Raw genomic sequence first — 24,563 nt, forward strand, 5'->3', positions numbered from 1 at the left:
ATAAGAAAGTACTCGATGTCAAAACGAAAGAGTTTCTTTTGCTGTTCTGGACAAAATGAGCTAGAAGCGTTTTCTTTGAAAACATGTGTTTGAAATTTAACTGTCGCTTACTAAGCATTGGTCTCTGTATCTTTTCTTGTTCATTTCTTTATTTTACATTGAGAAAACTGTTGAGAAATTAAGGATTTTAGTTAACTCTTAATATTATTAAAAAAAACAATAAATAACATAATAAAAAACAATAAATAACATAATATTCATTGTTAATTAAATCATATTTCTCTAAATTCTCCATTTTTTACTAAATCAAGAAAATAATTCCAATTATAAAAGAGAAAAGACCAATTCAATAAATCTTTTAATTTAGTTTTGACTATAAAATAGTGAAGTGTAATTTTGCCACTCTATTTCTTGAAGGCAGAATTCAGAAATGGTAACTCAGAATTGGAATATCAGAATTGGTAACTGTAGCGATGTGTGAACACTTTCCAATTCATCTTTAATAGTATCCATTGTTTTTAATAACTTCCCATTTTACATGTATAATATTTTTTTTTGGTATTATTTCATCCTAAATTCCACACTTTCAGTAAAATATATTTTTTTTTTAAATTTTTAAATTTTTTAAATTGTATGTTATTTAGGCTGGAGTGGAGCTGGACCAGCGGCCAAGTCCTGGGCTATATGGTTAAGGGTTTTCATAACCTAGGTGCATGCTCAGGGCTTGGAGGAAAGAAAAAAAAAAAAAGTATCCATTGCTGCTAAAAAAGGGCAAAGATCCAAAACATTTAACATCTTATCGCCCAATCACTCTTCTACCTTGCTTGGGTAAATTTCTGGAAAAACTTATTATTAAAAGACTTAATTTTCATTTGGAAAATGTAAACGCCCTTTCAGATTTTCAATACGGTTTCAGATTCGGCAAGTCAGTCCATTTAGCTTTGGATAATTTTAAAGATAACTTAACACACCTAAAAAATAATTACAAGCACGTTGCAGCTTTATCTTTAGATATTAAAAGTGCTTTTGACAACATTCAATATAGTATAATTATTTATGAGTTGTCAAAACATCATATTCCCTCTAATCTTTGCCTTTTCATAGAAAGTACTATAAACACAAATAGACAAGCAATTGTTTCAACAGATCAAGGTTACGTAACTAAAAACATTTCAAAAGGTTGTCCCCAGGGGTCATGTATTGGTCCTACAGCATGGAATCTTACTATCAATAGTTTGCTTAACATACATTCTGAAAATTATATGATCCAAGCTTTTGCAGACGATCTGATTATACTGACTTTTGCCAACTCAAGGAGAAATTTGGAAGAGATTACAAATAATTCCCTTAATGAAATTCACACATGGCTAATTCAAAATGCTCTAAATCTTTCTATAGAAAAAACAGTTTACATCCACTTTTATAACACAGATCGCAGTGCAATATTTAAAATCAACAATATTAAAATTAAACATTCTAATCATTTTAAATATCTAGGAGTAGTCATTGACAAAAAATTAAACTGGGGTTCTCACATTAATCTTTTAAAACAAAAATCTAAAACATTATTAAATTCGCTTCAAAAAATCAACCAAAAATCATGGGGTATCAACCAAAAAGCGAGAAAATTAATATACAATACAGTAATAATTCCCGCATTAGCTCATGGTTGCAGCCTATGGGCTACGAATATCTCTCCACGTATTTATCGCTCTTTACAATCTATTCAAAGAAAATTTCTTTTAAACATGAGTAGAGCATATTATTCTACCCCAACGGCAGCACTTCAAGTACTAACAAATATTCCTCCTCTCGCAGAACAGATTATGTCAATATCTTGTTCAACAACCGTAACTCACCTCCAAAAAGATGCCAATTTTAATAATATAACGTATAATACACTAGACTATGAGAAAAAGCTAAAAATACCACATCGCCATCCTTCTTTTCACATAATTAACAAAATAACTTTAGTAGAACAGAATAATTTTGATTTTAACAGAAAAACAAACTATTTTACAGATGGCTCGAAGACAAACACAGGCACAGCTTTCGCTTTCCTCAATATTACACATTCACAAAGCTACACATTAGACAGGGAAAATTCGGTCTTTCAAGCAGAACAGTTGGCAATCTTTGAATGTATTAAATACATTAAGAGCACTAAAAACTTCAATAATAACGATATTTATGTAATCTGGTCAGACTCAAAATCATCAATATCATCAATACTTGATTTTGACACAAATAATAGAATTTCTTTTGATATTCAACAAGAACTACAACACACATCAATTCAAATTTCCTGGATTAAAGCACACAGCGATAGAGTAGGTAACGAAAAAGCAGATGATTTAGCTAAACAATCTACGAGACAACCAAAAAATTATGTATACCCACTTCCAGTTTCATATCTTAAACGACGTATTAAAGATTCTCTTCTAACAAAATGGCAATTTCAATGGAATAATTCAGACAGAGGCAGACGTCTATTCAAAATTATTAACAATGTTACTTTTTTTAAAACAATTCCTCCAAAACAAGTCATCTGGTTCTTGACGGGTCATGGACCATTCCCAACATTCTTTAATTACCTGCATATAACAGATACTGATCTTTGCACCTGCGGCCAACAAGGTTCGCCTGAACATTATCTCACTAGTTGTTCCTACACTGTCTCCTGGCACAGTCGTCAACCTAGCCCAACAAATTTAGAAATTTGGCAGAAAACTTTTATTACAAACAATACCTTAAACAAAAGATTAATAACAGTTATGAACTTCTTAGCGGATAATGACTATCTATTAAAATTTTAATAACTTCCCATTTTACATGTATAATATTTTTTTTGGTCTTATTTCTTCCTAAATTCCACACTTTCAGTAAAATCTATTTTTTTTTTAAATTTTTTAAATTTTTTAAATTGTATGTTATTTAGGCTGGAGTGGAGCTGGACCAGCGGCCAAGTCCTGGGCTATATGGTTAAGGGTTTTCATAACCTAGGTACATGCTCAGGGCTTGGAGGAAAAAAAAAGTATTATTCGTCATTAATTCAATTAATTTTAATGGCACTGTTATCCGAAGCAGTAAGAGTTATAAGTAAATTGACGTAGTGTTTGTTTTAAATCTATGGTAGATAAGTGAACAAAGAATTTAGAAACTTTTTAAGTCGATGTTTTCAATTTTAGAAATCAAGATTTTACTTTAAAATAATATTTTGTATGGAAATAAAAAAAAGAAACATATTCTTGACCTAGAGCAGTTAAAATATAGAGTGCCACATTAAAACAATTTATACACAATGAAAGAAAAGGTGCTTTGGAACTTGCTTGTGCTCAAAAAAAGTAAGAACTATAACCAAGAGAGGCAAACTTGCGCCACTTTTAGAGCAAACTTGTTTGGTTAATTAGAGAATATTTTTTCCCCAGAGAAAAACAAATCCCATAAATAATTTCCTCTCTGTCGCAGTTTTTTTTTGACATACTAATTAATTGTTGTGTTCTGTGATCAAAATAAAAAGCGGATCACCTTCTAGATCCACCACCTAGATCTTCGCATTCTAGGACTCCATCGTAATGGTTTGAAGGGGTGACCTCAAATACGCTAATTAACTGATGCAGACGATATTAAAATTTAAGAAATCAGTCTTAAAAGCGTACTTTCTCTGAATAAACATACCTTTTTTTTTAACAGATTCGGATTTTTCACCCACGAAATATAGAGGTAACCATTGTTTGGTCAGGAGAGCGATCCAAAGTTAATTTTATTTTGACACCCTAATGTTAATTTTTACGTATTTTGCCCTATCTTGAGAACTTTTTAAGAGAATTAAAAAATCTTAGCACACAATTATAAAATTTATTTATCCAATGATAAATCCATGCATAAATTAAATTTTAGTAAATATTTACTATTTTTTATTATTTTATTTAGCAATAGTCGAAAAGATTTTGAATTGCAAAATATAAAAATTTTTGCATCATTTTTAAGTATCTAATTTTACAAGTCAAAATACAAAATTTGTGCGAAATCTGTTGAATAGTTCCTGTGAAATCGAATTTTAAAAAAGTCAGTATTTAAAAATTGGTTTCCCAGGAACTATTCAACGAATTTCGCTCAAATTTTGCTTTTTGCCATGCAAAATTAGATACTAAGAAATTTTAAAATATTTATATACCTTACAATTCAAAATTTTTACTACTATTATTAAATTAAGTAATAAAATGCTGTAAATATTTGCTAATAGTTATTTTTTGGATGAATTTATCTTTTGATAAACGAATTTTATATTTGCGTCTAAAGATTTTTCAATTCGCTTTACAAGTTTGCGAGATATGGCAATATACTCAAAAAATAAAATTTACATTAGGGGGTCCAAACTTTGGATCGCTCTTGTAACCAAACTATGGGGACCCTGCTTCCCAGGTTGCGGCATGGGAGTCTAAAGTACAAATCTGACGAAAAAACGGTATATTTATTCAGAGAAAGTACGTTTTTGTATATGATTTCGTAACTTAAAATATCGTCTACACTAATTAATCAGCATATTTGATGTCACCCTCTCGAGCTATTAAGATGAAGTCCTAGAACGTGAAGATCCCATCATTAGATCAAAAGTTATTCTGTGTGGTTCGTTTTTCCAAGATAAAGAAAAAATACATCAATATGTTTTCATAAAAATTAAATAAAAATTTGTGTGATTGCTTCTTTTGTATTTTTCCATTTTGCATTTAAAACATTATTTACTAAACTAAAACATGCGTTTAACGGTTAAACAACATATGCATTGGAAAAACTATATCGGCTTTGCGTAAATGTTTTTTTTTTTGAAATATCCTATGTCTTACGTAAAGTGAAATGGCTTTTTGCTACAAAATCTTTCATAACTCTTAAATACTTATAATATAAAGTTTAAAGTATTTACTTTAAAATATTTTTTGCTATAACAATATTTAATGCCTTACGTTTTGGGATGTACATCAAAACACTAAATTCATTCTTCTAAAAATCTCTGTCCAGCAGTGGACTGATCGTAAAGACATGGTTCCCAGTAGAACACCGATGTCAGCATCACTGGCTGCTGTCAGTAAGCGAGTGGATGATCACTTGCACATGCGTTGGTACCGAGGGTGCACAGTCCTCGTTAGCTGCTCCAACATAAAGTGCTCGACTTCGCGGGCAGGTCGTTGGGCTACCAAAGCGGCGGAGTCATCCCCTCTGCAGAGGATCAAAATTGTGATGGCATGTCTTCGTATCATCATCAGGAATGATTCCCAGACTGTCGCCAATAGCCCAATGCGCAGCTATGCGGTCACGTAAAAAAGTACCAACCAGCCTAAAAATCTCTCACACAGTAATATATCTTATTTATTGCTGTCATTTTTTTGGTGATATTATTAAATTACCATTAAATTTAAACTTTACTGTGCTTTGTATTGAGAATACGTAATGAATATGTAACAACAATTAATTAAAAGGAATAAGAATTTTAAGCCTAAATCAAATTAATTCAACCTGATCATTGAAAACTCTGAAATTCGAAAAATGGAATGCAAAGAAATATGGACTAAGCAAAATATTACCGAGCGTGACTTTTCTATTTGCATTCAAAAAGGCATAGCCTCAATCTATAGCGAGTAACGTGTCATCTAAACAATATTGTCCATCACTGAGCACCCTTGACTGACCCTTTGTCCATAAACCGAAGCAATGGCTATTCAACTTGAAACAAAGGCGAAAATCCATCTCAATAGTTGAAGTTTGACACATAATAGATTTCAATAGTTGCGTCCATTACCAAAGATGACGTCAATGGAAAAATCGATGAAAAGCAATATTTGTGAATATAAACACCGTTAATAAACGGGAAAATATTCTTTCGACGAATGAATTCTATAAACTCAGTTCTCAAATAACAAAGATCTGAACTTTAAGCCCGGACAGTTCGGCATAAATTTATTTCACAGTAATTCAGTCGAATGATGGGAATTTACATAAATTATTGAAAATGTTTTTCATAAATATCTTGTTAAAATATTTTTGTAACCAAAAAAGCCGATGTGGAACATTTATGATGCTAACTCAGCCAACATAAAGCCAAATTTTTTTTAAAAAGTAATGTTTATATTTTTACATATAATGAAAAGAGCATCGAGACATATGAGATAATGAACATAAAAGTAAGCACGTTTCAATCTTTTTTCCTTATGAGCGATTTTTTAAAAATTTTTTCGAAAAAAATATGAGGCCATTTTTATTTTTATTGTAATATTTTTAAATAGGTTAGGTTTTGCAATGACTCTATTTGAAACAACTTGTACTTTATTTAATGTTTAACGGTTCCAGCGGCATCTAAGAAGCAAAATGGTTATCATTTTCTGGAAAATCCGAATCTGTAATTAAAAATAGGGACTTTTTTTGCAATCATTCCCCCCCCCATCCCCAGGAGGTGAAGGTGGAAATCGATTTTAGATAGTTTTAAAAGATTATTGCATATTCTATTTTTACTTTTTCGATTCGATGTATATTTCTCGACATATTCGATCGTTTCTAAACTTTTTTCACTCATTGTATATATTTCCTGTAAAAGTGAAAAAAAATTTTTTTTGGTAGGTGCGAATAACTTTTCAAGTATTTCTATATTTCCAAAACATTCCTCTAGGTTGTTGAAACCACGGTTAATGTAAACTGAAAAACGTGCTGACGAAACTAATCTACTGATTAATAAAGTCTATAAAAGGTAAACTCATCGGTTTGTCTTTCCAATTTAATATTCTGAGAATAGAAATCTCTGGAAGGAATTAAATAACAGAAATAATTTCTTTAAAAATAATTGGAAACGTAAAGTAGTGAGTTTTCGAATGTCCTTCTAGAAACGTTAGTACCAATTTCTTAAATTTGGACGCAGGTCGGCTTGCCTTAACTTTATTTTCCAACTATTAACACTTTACTATTGTACTATATAGAAATGCAAATTAATTGTTTAGGAGCCCATGCGTTAGGTTTCTTTTGTTCTACTAGCACCAATTTGCTTGTAAGCGGCTTGCATAATTGACATAAATAATGTATGCCAGTTATTCAACACAATCATTGTCAAATCATTAACCACGATTTTTTAACAGCAGCTCTCTCTCTTTACTAATAAGAATTTTGTTCCCAGCTCGCATTGACTGCAGTGCTGAAGTAAAATATACTCAATGGTAGACGGATCATGGGTTAGATTTTCGTGGTTTTCCTCTCCATGTAACGCAAACGGGGGTTAGTTCCCTTTTAATGTCCTCTGTGAAGGCTAGTTTGTCCTATTGATTATTCCAGTAGCTCAATTGTCTTCTGGGTTTGGTTTAAAATTACAAGGCTATAGAGATGAACATTGATAATCGTAAACTCAGAATTGCGTAGATAATGAAATAAAATAAAATGACATTAAGCTGGCGTTTAGTAGTTTTACTCTCTATGTAACGTAAATGTAGGTTAGTTCACTCAAAATAGTCCTCATGTTCTCATGCTTGATCCAGAAGCTATGCGTACTCCAATAGATAAATTATAATTTTTTTTATATTAGCGTTAAAAACATATTGAATATTTTAATAACATAGTAATTTATTTTATAATAATTTATTTTATAGGGTTCTCCCGGGAATGAGATAAAGAATAATAATAAAAAGTAGACCATTGAATGCATTTGAAAAGTTAGATAATTGAATACATTTGTAACCTAAACTATACAATATCTGCCACTTTTTCTAGAATATATTATTTTAAATCAAAAGTGATTAAAAAAATACACAACGAACTTATGCATATTTTTGTTTCTTTTTTTTATTTGTAAAATTAATTTCTAATACTTCTAACTAACCACTACGTACGAGTAAATTAAACATATTTCCAATCATGTACTTAAGAGATTGTGTGTTTTAGCTGAAGTAAAACAATTTGATTTCTCAATTGTCACTCCCATTTGGGAAAATAATTTTTTGGAAAAAGGGAAGTTGGCGGGTGTACATGTTTCGAAAAGAAAACATATCTGTATGAATACAATACTCTACCAGACATTTAAACGTTAAGGTAGTCACTTAAAAACTGAAATTTTAAAAAACGGAAATAGTAAAAGGAAATTACTGATATACCCTTCAACTGCTTAAGAATTATCACAGCATCATAAAAAGTTGTGCGAAAGGAATCAAAAATGTGTAAAATACAGTTTGCAGTTCTCTGCCGTTTTTTGAAATATTTTGTGGAATCCAGAGAAGATGGCAACTGTGTAAATAATGAAAATGCGACATCAGATAAATTATTTTATTTCACTTAACGAATAGTAGTGAATAAAACTTGACATTAACCCTTTAATGAATAGTCACTAAACATGATTAAAGTATTAGTGTGGAGATGCGAACTGCTCTCGCTACGTCAAAATTATTTAAAAAAACGGTAGAGAACTACAAACTAAAATTTGAAGAATTCCGGTTAATTTGGCGAACTTTTCTTAGAAAATCACAGCTGTAAGAGATTTCACATGCAAATAAATGTTATGAATGTTATTACGCCTCTGGTAGTCACAAATATTTTACTTCTCTCCAAAACATAATGGAAATGAAATAGTTTTTTCCTCTTTTTTTTGTCTTTCTTTCAGATCTGATACTTCTAAATTATCCTGTACATTCAGGCATTCTCTTACGCTCTTAAATACTTTGAATTTTCTCCCGGTTTAAAAATTGGTTATTTTCTAAAAATATCAAAAAATTAATTTTACTAGTGGTGAATTTATTAAATAAAAATACATATTCACTAATCAATATATATTCATTAATGTTTACATCAAACTTAAATTCATAAAATACATATTCATTAATAAATATAACTTAATATCAGAAAATAAAGTGAAATATCGATTGAATTCCTTTCCTTCTATCTTCACCTTTAATAGGTTGTAATATAAACTCTTTCTATTTGAGAAAGCCTTTATTATTTGACAACTGGTTTGCATAAATATTCGTTAATAAAATTACGAAAGTCGATAAAAATAGTTGACTTCTATTGTCAGTTGAAATTTACAGCCTCTTATGAGGGTATTTTCTGGAATATCTTTCTGAAGAATCTAATAATACCGAAGAATAAAGACATTAAAGTGTCGAGACATTCTTTAGGCCGAAAATTTAATTTTAGATGCCCACAAATCACAAGAGGCTTATTTTTTTTTATTTTTTATATTCTCCTGATATTAGCCTTCTTTCATAAGGGAAAATACTTCAGGTCATTCATACTTTGAGGCTCTCATATTTTCTAAGTAAATAATTTTGTAGTGTTATTGTGTAACTATGTATTTTAAAGATTTAAAATTAAGGAAGCAGACATTTTCAAAGTACTAGATTGCTCCAGTACCTTCCTTTCTGGTGCAGAAAAGTTCGTATTGGTGAACACCAGAGCTGGAAGTATGACAAAAAACTAGTAGTAAAACCATTTCCAAACTAACTCTCAGTAAAGAATTTTTCTTTTACCCTTTTATTTTGTATTGGTAGATTTTTCATGGAAAAACTCTTGGCTCAAAGATTTGAAAGATCATGTTTGAAGATTTTAGAAATGAGATTATTTTTACTAATGCAAAATTTACATCGTCTGAAATGAGTTTTAACAAGTTGTTGTTGTTGCTGGCCATTAAGGCAAGGAGTGTGATTGTTCTTGCTATCCAGTGGCGCCATCTATGGTCAAGAATTCGACTTCTGTCACACCCATATGTCAAACCCGTTTAAAGGGCGGACTCGTTCATACAGTCATTCAATCATCCACAGATCATAATTTTGACTAGAACCAGAGAACGATCAATCTCCAATTCAGTAGGGGAGAGTGGGATCAATTGCAACAGGGTACGATTGCAACAGAGCGAAAATTTCGAGTGTCGGGTTCTAGATTTGGTTCCTAGGTGGCGCGCAAGGTGTATTTAATAAATCTACATGTACTCCCCTGCTGGCAGCCATTTTTATGTACTTTTGAAAGAGTTACATCACAAAAGGTATTTTTACGCTACGTAAGTACTTTTTTGGTATTAGAATATTATATTGTAACAAAGTAATTTTGTTAAAACAAATAAAAATTATTAACCGAATATGTGATAGGACACCTTAATTAACATTTCAAAAATAAGATTAGTTTTGTTAGTTAATTAACCAGCATTGTTTTTAACAAAGGAAGCTGAAACGGCGTCTTGGGGACGAATGTAACAATAAGTAAAGAGACGATTATAACAGCTGAAAATAAATAATCTTATGTTTACAAACCATAACTTAACTCTTTAAGAACCACCAATAGTTTCCTATGTCATTTCTATTATGTTGCATGTGCATTATTTTATTTGTCCCCTTCCACAGCATAAATTAAAACCTTTAATCCCTTAAAGTTAAAAGTTTAACCCTTTAGGTCTGGTCATTATTATTTTTACTCCTAAAATATCGCTACTACTTTGATCAATTAAAAAATATATCACAACTATGTTAACATGTATAATTAACTATGTTTTAGCTGAATTTATGAACTGTTACAATTGACCCCGTAACTGGGGACAATTGTAACAAGTGCACGACTGTCAAAAATTGTTAATAACTAATATAATAACATTTAAAATAAGGTATTTATTTTTTTTTCTAGTAGAGGATAGTCTACTTTACTCGTCTGTCAATTAATACTAATAATATATTGGATTTTTTGTTAGTTAAAAATAGTTAAGTAAAAAATGTTACAATTGACCCCACTCTCCCCTACCCCCAGAGGTATTGATTTGTTATGGGAACATGAAGGAATTTGTGATCCAACAGAATTAACATACACCAGTCCCTATTTACATCACGGGGAGTCTTCGGCACTCTGGATTCGAATTCTTTTTCGAAGCGTCTTTTATTTTTCAATATACTATAATTAAGAAAATATTTTTAGAAAAATATTTCAATAGTGCAGAAAGATTTCAAAATTGCAAGTATTAAAACTAGAAAGAAGTTACCCTATTAAAAACTTCATTTTCTTCAAAAATATATGTTGACTAAATAACAGTTGATTGGTTTCAACAATATTCGCAATTTTATAAAGAGCGGAAGAAAGAAATGGTAAAATAACAATGTCTTTGTGAGGATTAGTAAAAAAAGGTGCGTTTTACTCTCATTTGCTCCTCTCTGCTACTGTGGTCTTTCTTGTTCTGTTTCTCACCTTTATTTTTCCATTTTTCATTGGCAACTTTTCGTTTTATATTTCAAATCACTTTTGTTTCTTTTCATTCACTTCTGACAAGTTTTGAAAATGGGAGCCTGTTTTTGAGCTCTTGAAACATGTCAACTTTTCATATATTTCTGAAATGAATGAAGTTTTCAATCAGGTAATATTTTACTGCTTCAATTTATTGGGATTATTTATTTAGAGAGACGTTATTAACTTCCCCTCCTCAATTTTGGTCGATCCGAATTTCGCATGGTTAAATGTGACATCACTTTTAAGTGTTCAGGCATGATTTTTCGAATTGTGCCAATAGTTTTGCTATGTAAAATCTTCCTAAATATTTGCTGCTAAGCTTTGTTTATTACTTCATTTGTTACAACTATCAGAAAAATCTTCGGTGTCATGGATAACAAAAAAGTTATAAAGAAATTATTTTTTACAATTTTTTTTCTTCCTTTTTTGTCTTGATATATATCAACAGTCAGTCCTGGTGATTACCTTTAACTTCTACAAAAAAGTGATAAATGATGATTACTTTTGTTTTTATGTAGATAACACTTCAAAAAAAGTTATCCAACGTTAAACCAAAACATCGGTGTTTTAAATCATAATTTTAGTGCGAATTCTCTGAAGCCTTTTAAAACATTTAAATTAATCATGTTTCATGTTGATCCATATTATTTATAATCAAGTTTAAGAAGTATGCAAAGCTGGTTCAGCTCAGCATCTTATTAAAGTCTCTTCGATGCTGAAATCTAACGTTAACTAATAGCAATCGTTCACCAACCCTAGTTTTCACAATTTTTTTTTTTTTTGCCATCCTTCACGATTCACGTTCATTTGCTCGTTTATCAGATTCTCTCACATAGTATTCTTGCATTAGCGAAAAAGCACTGATAATCGCAATAATTGAAATTTCGAAAAAACATAGGTTAAGATCATAAATGAAAAAGACTCCTCCTGCTCGTCAAATTTCAAATCTTATTTTACATTCCAACGGGTTAGAGATCGGTCCACAGGGTATCTTTTTAACAAGTTCAACAGTTGATATTTCTCGAACTTATAAGTAAATTATGATTTTTTTTATTTTTTCCTATTCCTTCGACATTTTTCTAGATAACTTGGTATTTTCAGTTCCTTAAATTTATAATTTTTACTCATCAAAGCAAAACTTAACTTAAATAAAGAAAATAAGAAAAATTTCAGAAAAAAAAGACTTAAAATAGCAATAATTTTCAGCAGAAATCAGAATTTCTGAAAAAAAACTCTCGTTTAGTTCATAAATAAAAATGGCCCTTTCAGCACGTTACTTTTTAATTCCATAGTTGCATTTCTGTGGGCTGTAGAGCTCTCCACATGATATTTTTACAACAAGTTTAACCATTTGTCATTCTCTTGCTATTTCCTGACTGTTTAATCTTTTTTTACTCCATCGAACTCCCTGTACATTTTTCTACGTAATTTCTTCCTTCGTAATTTCAAGTTTCGAAGTCATGTAGTTTTTGCATAACAAAGCAAAATATAATGAGAAGTTGAACGACCAAAACAGCACCGTTGGTGAAATTAACGATTTTTTAATAGAGATAATTATTTCATGATGAGCTCCAAAATTTCTATCAGTGTAACTTGACTAAACATAAAAATATTAAAAAATAGTTAGCGAAAATTATTTTGAAAATAACATTTAAGCGTGAGATCTTTATTTTCCATGACAATGTAAGGGAGTGACTCTATAGAAATACTTATTTGCATGCTCTAGAATATGATAAATAGCTAACATTGTTAATTTTGAATTTCAATTAACTTTTTATGCTAATAATGCGCAGCGTCCAAAATTAAAAGCGGACCAACCTTAAAAAGTCGACGCCCGGTGACTGAGCGGTAGAGCTTCGCGCTGTCGTGCCACAGATCCCTGGCACGGGCCTCGGACTGGGCAAGGTTGACTCAGCTTTTCATGTCATCCCTTCAGTGGGTCGATAAATGAGTACCAAGCATGCTTGAGAACTAAGCACTGGGGGTTCCGCGTTCGGCTGACTACCTGACCGGAACATCTGCTCCTGCACCCCAGAGCCCAAGGTCAAGAAAACTGAGACAGGCACAATAGGCCTTGGCCCTCTATGGGCTGTCGCTCCACTAAGTTTAGTTTAGTAACCTTAAAAAGTCGAAACGGATTTTGAAAAGTCGCACTTTTCATGATTCGATCGATTTCACTCAAATTTTGTATTTTGCCATTTGATATTGCTCTTATTAAAATGGTGTAAAAGATGTATGCCTTAGAATTCAAAATTGTTTCGACAATTATTAAATAAAATTATAATAAATATTCACTAAAAGTTTTATTTGGCATGAGATCATTTTTGGATAAAGAAATTTCATAATTACTATGTGCGAAATGTTTCAAATCGATTATAAAGTTTCCGAGATATAGTGAAAAACGCAAATAGTAAAATTAACATTAAGGGGTCCAAACTTCGGCCCACCCTCCTGACCAAACAATGAGGTCCATGTTTCTCAGATCCCTTATATTTTGGGGTCAAAAATCCGAATCCGTCGAAAAAAGATTATCCAGGGAAAATATGTTTTTATGTCTGATATCATAACTTAAAATATCGCCTGTACTAATTAATTAATAAATTTGAGGTTATCCCCTCGAACCATTAAGATTGAGAATCCGATCATAATTTCAAAAGTTATTTTGAATGCTCCGTTATCTTTTTGAGCACTGTACATTTATAGAAGAATGGCCTAGCTTCATTTACTTTTTCTTTATTGCTTTGTTGGGCTTTAATATTACAATCTCGATCATTAACCTAAAAATTGCATAAGGTAATTCTTTTTTTTAATTTTTTTTCTTTTTTTCTATCTCTGTGGTATCAGACAACTTTGCAGCAACTTGCTTTGCGAAATTGATGACGAAAAATTAAATTAATGCTATTTATTAATGTTGTAGTTGCATGTCATACGAGAGCATCTACATGTAATATAATTAATTATTTAGATAATAGTTAATGAGAATTACTGGGAACGTAACTGATAAAGTAAGAATTTTTTTCTGCCATAAAATGCATTAACTAGAGTATTGTAGGTTGACTAATTACCTCATTAATCTTTTAAAAAAGCCTTGTTGAAAGTTTTTTAGCTTCTCAACATTTATGACATGTTTTCTATTTAGCAGTTACGAACTAGAAAATGCTTTATGAGTCGATTGTTTTTTATTTTACTGGATGTTTATGTAAATTTATTTCTTAAAGCATGAAACTAGTCAAATACATTTGGAAACTTGTAAAAAATCTTCTTCAATAACAAGAAAATGAAAACCACAATTTTGTTTTTAAAAGAAATTTTTCGAAAGCATGTTGATTAGAGATTTGTTTCCAAAAGCACGCTTTTTTAAGGCATATAAATTAAATTAATATCTGCACCTGCAGGGTTGGACGAACTTTTAGAAACTTTTTTATACTAACTCTATGTAAGCAATCGTTCGTTTAGAATGGAATTTCTTAAAATATTTTAAATGGTAAAGTGTTGGCACCATTTGAAAAATCATGCTTGAAACTTTCAGAAATGGTGACATTTTTACTCACGCAAAACTGGACAGAAATGAGGAGGAGAAGTTATTAATTTCTATCTTACTTTAATTCCAGAAATTTAGAGATTGTACTGTAGGATTGCGATATTTATATAAGCAGGGCGACTAAAAATGCAAAAAGTTGGGACTAAATAAAATTCAAAATTTTAGTAAAAGAGATTAAAGTTAGCTACTTTTTTGAGCTATTTTTTTCCAGTTTTCCATTAAAAAGCAATGAAAACATTATTTTTGCTTTAAATATGAATGATTTGAAATGTAAATCATAGTGATAGTTACGACAGAAAAATTAAAGAGATAATAAATAGACGAAAATGAATTGTATTTCTACCACTTTTTACATAAATAGTCACCTGTGGCATTCCTGTATAAGGCCTATACCTTTAACCACAGTCACCCCATCAGAGACTCCTCAATACAAACTGTTTATTTTTTTTAAACTTGTCTGTAATAATTTCACGATGAATGGGATATGGGTCCTGCACGGCCCAGGTGCCCAGCTTTTGTCAAATAAAGTAAAGTAATACTTTTAACCTCTTCGAGACTGGCGAGTCATACATGCATTCTCAGGGTGTCGATAATCAGAGTAAAAAAGATAAATCTGGTAGCCAAACTATTTGTATAGTAGTTTATGTGTGGGCCGGGTAATAATAGTTTACTTTATTTAGACTACTTGATACGAATTAAAAATTCTATAGTTACACTTTTAAAGCACAATGACTGGATGTGTTAGATTTAAAGTAAAAGCAAAAATAAGTCTGTCAAATTAGCCATGCCCAAACTTAATCTACCACTTTTTATTTTTTACTATCCTGATTCTGATACCGTAGGACTACATTTAATACTCGCCCGTCCCGAAAAGCTTAAGACCTTCCAGCAAAAGATTTTCCTTCCTACTCCAACGATTCGTAGGAAGTCAGAAATTTTCGGAAATGTTTGCCAATCCTTGCTACGTTGGATTCAGACGTCCATCCATTCCAATGAACGTAATTTCGAACTCTTCCTGGGATAGGTGTTGGGCGAGAATATAAAAAGACTTCTATATTAAAAATTTTTCTTTTACCTGCAAATGCTTTGGAAGATTTTATGTGGTAAAACTGTTGGCACAGTTAGAAAGATTATGTTTGAAACTTTCAGAAATGGTGTCCTTTTTACCAATGCAAAATTTGCCTTGAGCAAAATGAGGAGAGGATGTTAATAATTTTTTACTAGTGTAATACCAACTTTAAAATCAGTTTATAGGATTGTATGATCTATAATAGAATGCTTTTTTAATTATTGTGGTACTAAAAAGTGAAAAAAAAAAGCTTTTAGCTTCGTACTTTCTTTCTTTCTTGATCGATGCAAATTCATCGTGGAACCATTTCTTTCAAATTCTGCCCTCGCTCTTGACATGCAAAATCTTGCAAAACTTTTGCTGCAAAAATATTGTTTAAAGAGGGTTAGTTGAGAAGTGTTTCCATTTATTTGCCCAACCCCTGTATATTCACGTGGATACGGTTGAAACAAGTTTATTGTTATTTTTAAAAAGCGTTTTCACAGTAATGTAATATTTCGCATACTCGCAGCAACTATAAGGGTTTTTTTCCATTTTCATTTGATTATAGACTCTTATGCGAGGGAAAAATTTTACTTGAGCTGGCATTTTTACTAGCTACTGGTTTTCGTCCGAATTTTTTTTTAAAAGTAGCTATTTTCCGATTTACCTGTAACATTTCAAATGTTTTCTTTTGATTGACGTAAACAATAGGATAAGAAATACAAATGTTTCGAATTACGTAGTAGCATTTATTAAATAATTCTGGGCTTGATGCTATAAGTCTATGTTCCTCAATAAATGCTTTTAATTCATGTCGGTAACGTAGTAGGTAGGGTTTTCGATCACCACGGTTTGGGGCATTGTTTTTTTGTTTTGTTTGTTCCATGAGTTTACGTCTGGAAGACAGATCAGATTACTCCCCCATCTCTCTCTCGGATTGCGCCTTCATTCAGTAACAATTTTAGAGCCATTGAAGTTCACGCCTTGCTGAATAGTTGGGGAACGTGGTGCGGAGTTGGGAGATTATTAAGACCGCCATCTTCTCCTGGATTTAAATTTTGGCAGTGTGGTGCATGCTTGCACTTGTATTACACCAGAATACAGTCTTTGGGTCTACATTCATGATGAATCTAAAAAAAGCGCCAATAGCCAATTAGAATAGCTCAAGTGTAATGTGAACAACAAAATCAAACCAACGTTCAGCTCTACATAGAGTTTTAAGTGCATGTAACAACAGTAATTTCTCTTACATGTATAACTTTTTATAGTTACATTTACAATTTTTTATAATTTATATCTTAATTCCAGGTTTTTGCAGCTTTTCTCTTTATATATGCCTCTATTTCTAATCAATGTATACAAAGGAAACTAACCCTAAGTGCAATGGAAATTTTATCAATGCTGTAAAATTTGGAAAATCTTCAAGTAAATTGGATAAAAAATGGAAGACTCACTGATTTTTTTTACTTTCAATGAATTAGTTTAGAGAGGAGATTAGTTTAACCGTACTTATCAACCGAATTCAATTTTAGTTTAATAAAACTAACTTTATTTAACAAGTTTGATAAAAATTTTGCCATTTCAGTTTGAATTCTGTTCAAAACATGTTGAATGTTGTAAAAATAATCATACAAGTTTTTACATTTTATGTTATCTTAAAACTCATACAGAAATAGAAGATTTTTTTATAAAAAAAACAAAAACAATTTCATGCTTTTCCGCAAAGAATTGCGTAAGAATAATCTAACTATAAGCAATTTAACGAGGCTTTGAAACTGCTGAACCAGCAAATACCTATTTTTTTTTGTGGCACGAGTTTTATCAATCAAAACGATTCATAGAAATTCTGATTCATAAACAGATCAGCACATATTCACAAAAATTCATTTAAGTAATAAACTAGAAAAAAAGAAAGAAAATGAAGGATTTATAACAATAACATTCTCTTTCGTTCGAGCTTGCTAGTTTATCAACAAAAAATGTGAGAGGAATTATGTATAATATATCTCAGTTTCTTAGATTTTATTTCACCTTGTTAGGTTAATCCACTTTATTATAGCATAATTTATGGGTTTCCCTCGAGCTTCATATATAATGATGAAAAAGCTCTTCTTACGAAACATCTACTTCCTTATATTTCCGTTTTGTATTACCATCACATCGAACATTATCTAATTTTTTTTAATATTAAATAGATAAAACAAATTTTTCGGTCAATATTATGCATTCTTAGCAGCAATTATCATTAAATAGTGTTAACCTTTTAAAAAAAATGATAATTATTTTGGTATGGATAAATGGCTTTAATAGTTTTATACTAAACTTTCATACTTTTTCATAAGTTATTTTTTTTTTAATTAGTCAGGCTTGTCATAAAACTTAGAAGCGAATTTTTTGATGAGTTTCACTTTTATTAATCCATTAAGGGCCATTTCTCCCGTGTACAAGATAAAGAATGCCAATACAATTATTTCATTCTTGAAAAAAAGTCGGGTCTATACAGTAATAATACATTAAATATTTATATTTTGATCAGGAATTTCGCTAATTGTGGCATTTTAAATTAAAGTGAAACACAAAACTGCAAAATATGAGATTAATTTAACCATATTTGTCTTATCACTTTATCATAAAAATATTTTTTACTTCACAACAAAATTTTATATTTTTGCAACATTTTGTTACGAAAATGTCTTAATGGGTTAACCCAATAACAATAATAATGATGATAATATATATATATATATATATATATATAAAAGTTCAAAATGAAGAATAAAACAAAGAAAAATAAAAAACATATGAAAAAGGGGGAAATAATAAGTAAAAAAATAACAAACAACAGTTTGAAAAAAAAAAAAAAAAAGGATGAAATGTTATTTTAAAAACCGGAAAAAAAAGATATTATCTTTTCATCAGCCCACACGACTATATAATCGGATATATTAGTACTCCTTAAATTTTTGCTTATATCATTATAGTTAAACATGGGTCTACCAAGAGATTTGTTATATTTAAAACATTTAATTATGTTAAAATCTTTTAATGGAAATAAAGCTTTAAAATTTTCAAAAATGTTGTTTAAATTTGATCTTATCGAAAATAGGATTTTGAAAGTTAATAACGAAATATAAGTTATCTAAACTTTTCTTTTCATTAGGCGAAATTTTGCTCATTTTGGCTTTTATAAGATCGAAACAAAGAATTTTGAAATGTAAATTAATGAAGAAAATTAATGAAAAGTTAATAAGATCGTAGAACTTATAAACTTCATAATTCTTAAGGAAGAAGACAAAATTTTTAATTGGTTTAATGCTATATTGTTTATTAAAGTCTTTTTCCATATTAGAAAGAAAATTTATATTTAATTTGTCACTATTAAGAGAGTTTCTATTACTTCTTGAACCCCGTTTACCTCGATTTGTGCGCTTATCTTTAATATGAAAAAGTGAATAAGTTGATGAGTTATTGAAGTTAATCTGTGTATGTTGGAAGGTATCGTTTAGCCCATACGGCAAAATTGTTTTGTATAAAAGCATGTAGTAATTTTCTTTCTGTAGTCTTAAATCTAAATCCTCTATAATCTCTCTATTCTAAAAAAAAGTTTTTGCAGTTAATTTTGTCCCCTGAAAAACTTTTTAACTACGTGATGAAAATCTAAGATTAAGGAATCAATTCATTCAGAATCTTTCAGGGAAGACATTTAGGGCATTCAAATCTTTTACATAATTTTAAATTTTTATTTATTTTAGTTTTAAAGCACGATTTTGCAGTTAATAATGAAGAATAACCGCCGTTCACAACAGCCAATCACATGTCTGAAAACGGCAAGCTTAAAAAAGCGATTTACAAGTCTGAATTTTCTTTTTCAGAGATGCAACCAATCACAAAATAGTTAGAATTTCATTCTTCAGTTTTACAACATCTCAACTTATTTCGTATTGATATATTGATTAATCTGATTATTTGTTTTCTAAAACGTTAATTCGTAAGTTTAATCTGGTTTTAAATCTTAATTCGATTTGTTTATTTACAAGTAATGCCTAAAAAGAAAAGACCTAACATTACTAAAAAGTCGCAACTCAATGCGAAAGCTAATCGAAAGCGGGAAAAACGTAAACTTCATAGTATAGAAGAAAATAATGCTCTTTTGCTTATACAACCTAATGATGATTCAACTAACAAAAAAAAAGTTAAACTAACAAAGGTTGAGCTAAAAGAGAATGTGTGTAATTGCTACACAGTCGCAACAACATCGACTTTCATTTGCCCACATCAAACCAGACCTGTAAATACAGAAAATGTGGTTGGAATGCACACTGTACCAATTCGCTTTCGCAATGTTGACAATGATATGGACCAAAATCCTAATCCACCTATTTTAAAATCAAAACAACATGAGTTTGCTGGTGATTTATCGAAATTGTTACCTATCAAAGTGGCAAAACATAGTCTTGGCAAAATGTTTTCAAAATGCAGTTATTGTGGAGCTTTGAGATTTGCTTCTGCAAAAGGGCGCTCTGTTAATTCTTGCTGCCATAATGATAACATACATATACCTCCGCTGCATGAATATCCTTTATTTTTGAAAAACTTACTTCTTTCTGATGAGCAAGAAGCAAAATTATTTAGGCAAAATATCCGTGTATACAATTNATATTGAACACATTTTTTACCAGGCGCTAAATTGTGATAATTGTTTAATTCCATAAAAATAGGCTCAAAGAGCAACATCCTAAACACACGTAACGTCCTAAAGACTGGAAATAAAAACGAAAACAGAAGGAGAATGAAAGAAAGTTAATAGTAGATAATATTAAGCGCTAAAGCTGCATTAAATATGATCACTATAATAATAAATAAATAAGTACAAGAAAATACGAAGAAGAAAGTTAAGAAAAACAATAAGTTTCATTTCAAAACATAAGTTCATATATATATATATATGCGCGTGTGTCAAACATTTTTATCCGTTTAAGACCAAACTTACTCAATTATGCAGGTTAAGTATTGACCAAATTTGTAAGAAGTTGTAATACTATGTATGTTTAAAACCATGTTTGAAATATGGAAAACATTTTCTTCATTTAACTACCATTTATTTTTTTAAATATTCCTGGTGCTTCATTATAAACTTAGATATAGATTTTAATTTTTTTCCATGCCCTCTCGATTGACACTTGTCAGTATGGCATATTTGTTGGCCATTCTTTTAGGGGCACTATATTTGGCGGGTCAACGTTGCTCTCATACTAAAAACAGATAGTACAGGCATTGAAATGACATCCATGACTTGTCCGGGATTCGAAATCGGGACCTTTCTATATGACAAAATTTAATTAAACATGCTGACTTTAGAGAGGCAAAATGCATTTAATGCATACATAACAATTTTGAAATAAATATGTGAATTGTTAAAGAACTCTTCTTCCACATGAATTTTTCACAAATTGAGGGAGTCTGAAGGATCAAAGTTTGGAATGGAAACATTAGGCATTTTAATGAAAATTCTGTTTTTCAGTTTCTTTCTGCATTGGTATATTTTTATCATTAAACGATTTTCAAAAATAAAATAAAAAGGAAAAAGTGGCTGGTATTTATGTAATTTAAGTCGCTACTTGTTTTGTGGACTCGTTACGTGGAAAGTGATTATTTTTAGTTACATATTCTTCCCATCTGTTTAGAATTTCATCTCTTCCCCTTTTAAATTTCAGGAAGAAAAAAAAATTAAAATAATATTATTTATTGTTCATCATTAAAAACCATTAAGGGAAATTAGAAAATTTATACCGAAAACAAATATTTTTCATAAAAAAAATAAATAAACTACAAATCATTAAGTAGAGAACTCCAAATTAATTATTCGAATGAAATATAAGCTCGTTTATTTTTTTCGAAAGAAAATTTTTCAAAATTTATAATTTTTCAAAGTTTAATCAAAGTATCTTTTAAACTAGCTAAAGAAACAAAATTAAACGATGTTTTTTCGACATTAATTTAATCAAATATAAGATAAATAAAATTTTTTGAAATTTTAATGTTGATTACTAGGAGTTTTCATTTTAAATAATTTCGCTTCAATTTAAAAAAATAATGAGAACTGATTAAGTACTTCAAAGGAAAAGAAGAATAAGTCACAGATAAATTTCAAAATGTTTTGTAAAAATAAAAATTGTTGATATTATAGAAAAAAATGTCAAAGCTATAAAAAACTTAATGAGATCTAAATAAAATTGCTTTTTTTAATAATATGAAGAGGACTTTGATCATAATTGTTATGACATAATGCACTTTTTTGTTTTGTAATTTATGAAACGTTATTTCAATAACTTTAAAGAGAGAATAATGTATAAGCTTACAAGAAATAACGAAAAATATTTAATTCAAGCTGCGTTATGTAAATTGAGCAAGATAAGAAAGCGAACACCATTAATAACTTTTGATGTAATGATAATATTTTCAAGTACTAGGAATCAAACTTAATAGTTCAATGGCTAAATCTTAAATACGCACATTAATTCGTGCAAACGATAATTTATGTGGCGAAATTAAGTACAAAAACATCTGCTTTTTTTTATTAATTAAAATGCTTTTTTTTCAACGGATTTGGATTATTGACCCTTAAAATAAGGGAAGTAGCTGCAATTTGTAAAGTATAGTAGTCTAATAGTTTGTACTATAAAGTTTGGTACTATAAAGATTACTATAAAGTTTGGGTCTCCTAATGTTAATTTCACATTTTGTGTTTTTTGTCATATATCTCTAAAACTGTTTTAAAAAAAATTCTCATACCCACTTTTAAAACTGTTTTACGAAAAGATAGTTTCATGAAAAAATATTGTTTTCTAACTATTATTTAATTTTATAATTTTATTTTAATAAATTTGAAAAAGTTTTGGATTGGAAAGGCATACAAATTTTTGCATCATTTTAAACTACAAAATACAAAGTTTGTACGAATCGGTCCAATATTTTATTAGATTCGCTTCCAAATTTTGCATTTTTTAATTTAAAGTTACGTAGTGTTGTTAAATTATGTGTTAGAAAAATATGACTCCTTCTTTAAGAGTTAAAATGCAGAATTAGTATTAGTATTTTGCCTTCTTTGTTAGTGTTCTTACGTTTTTGAAAGAAATGAAAAAATGGCATAAAATTTGTAATTAAAAGTCAGAAATTTCTTATTATTTGCTTTTGCTTTAATTTAAAATTGCAAGTAATGCTTCCTAGATATGTTTACATGGATTCTAAATGTACTTGCAAGTTATACTATATATACATACTTGGAGTAGTAGTTATATATGTTAAGTTAATGTGAATGGTTAGTTATTATTAATACTAAACTGTCAATATTAATCATAACCAAATAAGACGGTTAAAGAGAATAATTTAAGTGGATTTATCACATTAACCGGTTATTTTGAATAGTGACCAGTAAAGTTTGGTTAATGCATTCCTTTGCGTTTTTATTGGGGATATTTCAGTATCGTGATCTGCCCCGGCGCCAAATTAATTTTACACTGGAAATTTAAATAAGAAAACAACAAACAACCATGTAGATGTTTATCTGGCAGCTGTTATGCATTTTGAGTTAATCCTTTTTTGTGATGCTTTTATTTTTTTTAAAGTTTCTTGCGGGTTGCTGCCCGGAAGTTTGTAAAACTTGGCATTTATTCTGCCGCAGATTACGATACGGAAATTTCCCCTTTTTATTTCTTACTTTGACCAAAAAAAGAGTTAATTATTAATTTTGGTCGGTTGGTATTAATAATAACCAGATTCACCACTTTAACTGCATAACACACATACAAAGAGGCACATCCGTGTCCCAATGCTATATAAACCGTTTAATCACATTGACCAAACTTCATTGGTTATTATTATTAATAATCTTTTAAAGTGAATGTAATTTGCGATATTTATCACTTTGACCAAAATAAGCGGTTATTATAAATTTTGACCCGTTAGTATTAATAACCGGATTTATCACTTTAAACGTAACTTATACACAATAATATAAGTTCCTTCATCTTAATATTACAACCACATTTTAAATTTTTCGAGATGTGTCTGAGCTCTTTCAAAGTGTTGCAGCAACATTCCGATTTCACTAAAGTACCTAAAATTGAGTTTTTATTTATTGAATGTTAGGTAATCTAGTGTTAAGAGGGCATCTATGAAGGTAATTTCTAAGGAAAGAACAATTTTTTTCCTTCAAAATCTCAAGTAAGCGATCAGAAATTGCTCTAAAAGTAAATGGCAATTTTTTATAAAAGGTATCCTTATTATAGTGACATTACTTTACCTTTTTCTATTCGAATTATTTATTCATTGCGTTCTTCTGAAACGCCACAAAAAAAATACTGTATTCATACAAGTTTTTATTCAACATTCAGTTACGTAGAATTTTATCTGTTCTATCAAATTGAAAAATCAATTCTGTTGAATAACTAAAAAATTGTTTTGTAAGCCGATGTGTTGATTCAAATATCACAAGGAATCGGGATTTTTTCTTTATGAGTTGATTTTCTAGTCCAACCCGCGTTCTAGAGAAACTTGAATATCTGAAATGAAATTTCATAAAGAATATTTAAAAACTCACTCCTTTTAAAATATCAGAACAGAAATCTCTACTAGAAAGGTTTCACTTTTTCATTAAGAGGACGTTATAACACATCAGAAATTTCTCATCGATAAAAAAATCTTTAGGGGAATCATTTCTTATTGCTTCATCTATTATAGTAT

Source organism: Parasteatoda tepidariorum, chromosome 3 (genome assembly GCF_043381705.1).
Source record: "Parasteatoda tepidariorum isolate YZ-2023 chromosome 3, CAS_Ptep_4.0, whole genome shotgun sequence".
NCBI lineage: Eukaryota > Metazoa > Arthropoda > Arachnida > Araneae > Theridiidae > Parasteatoda > Parasteatoda tepidariorum.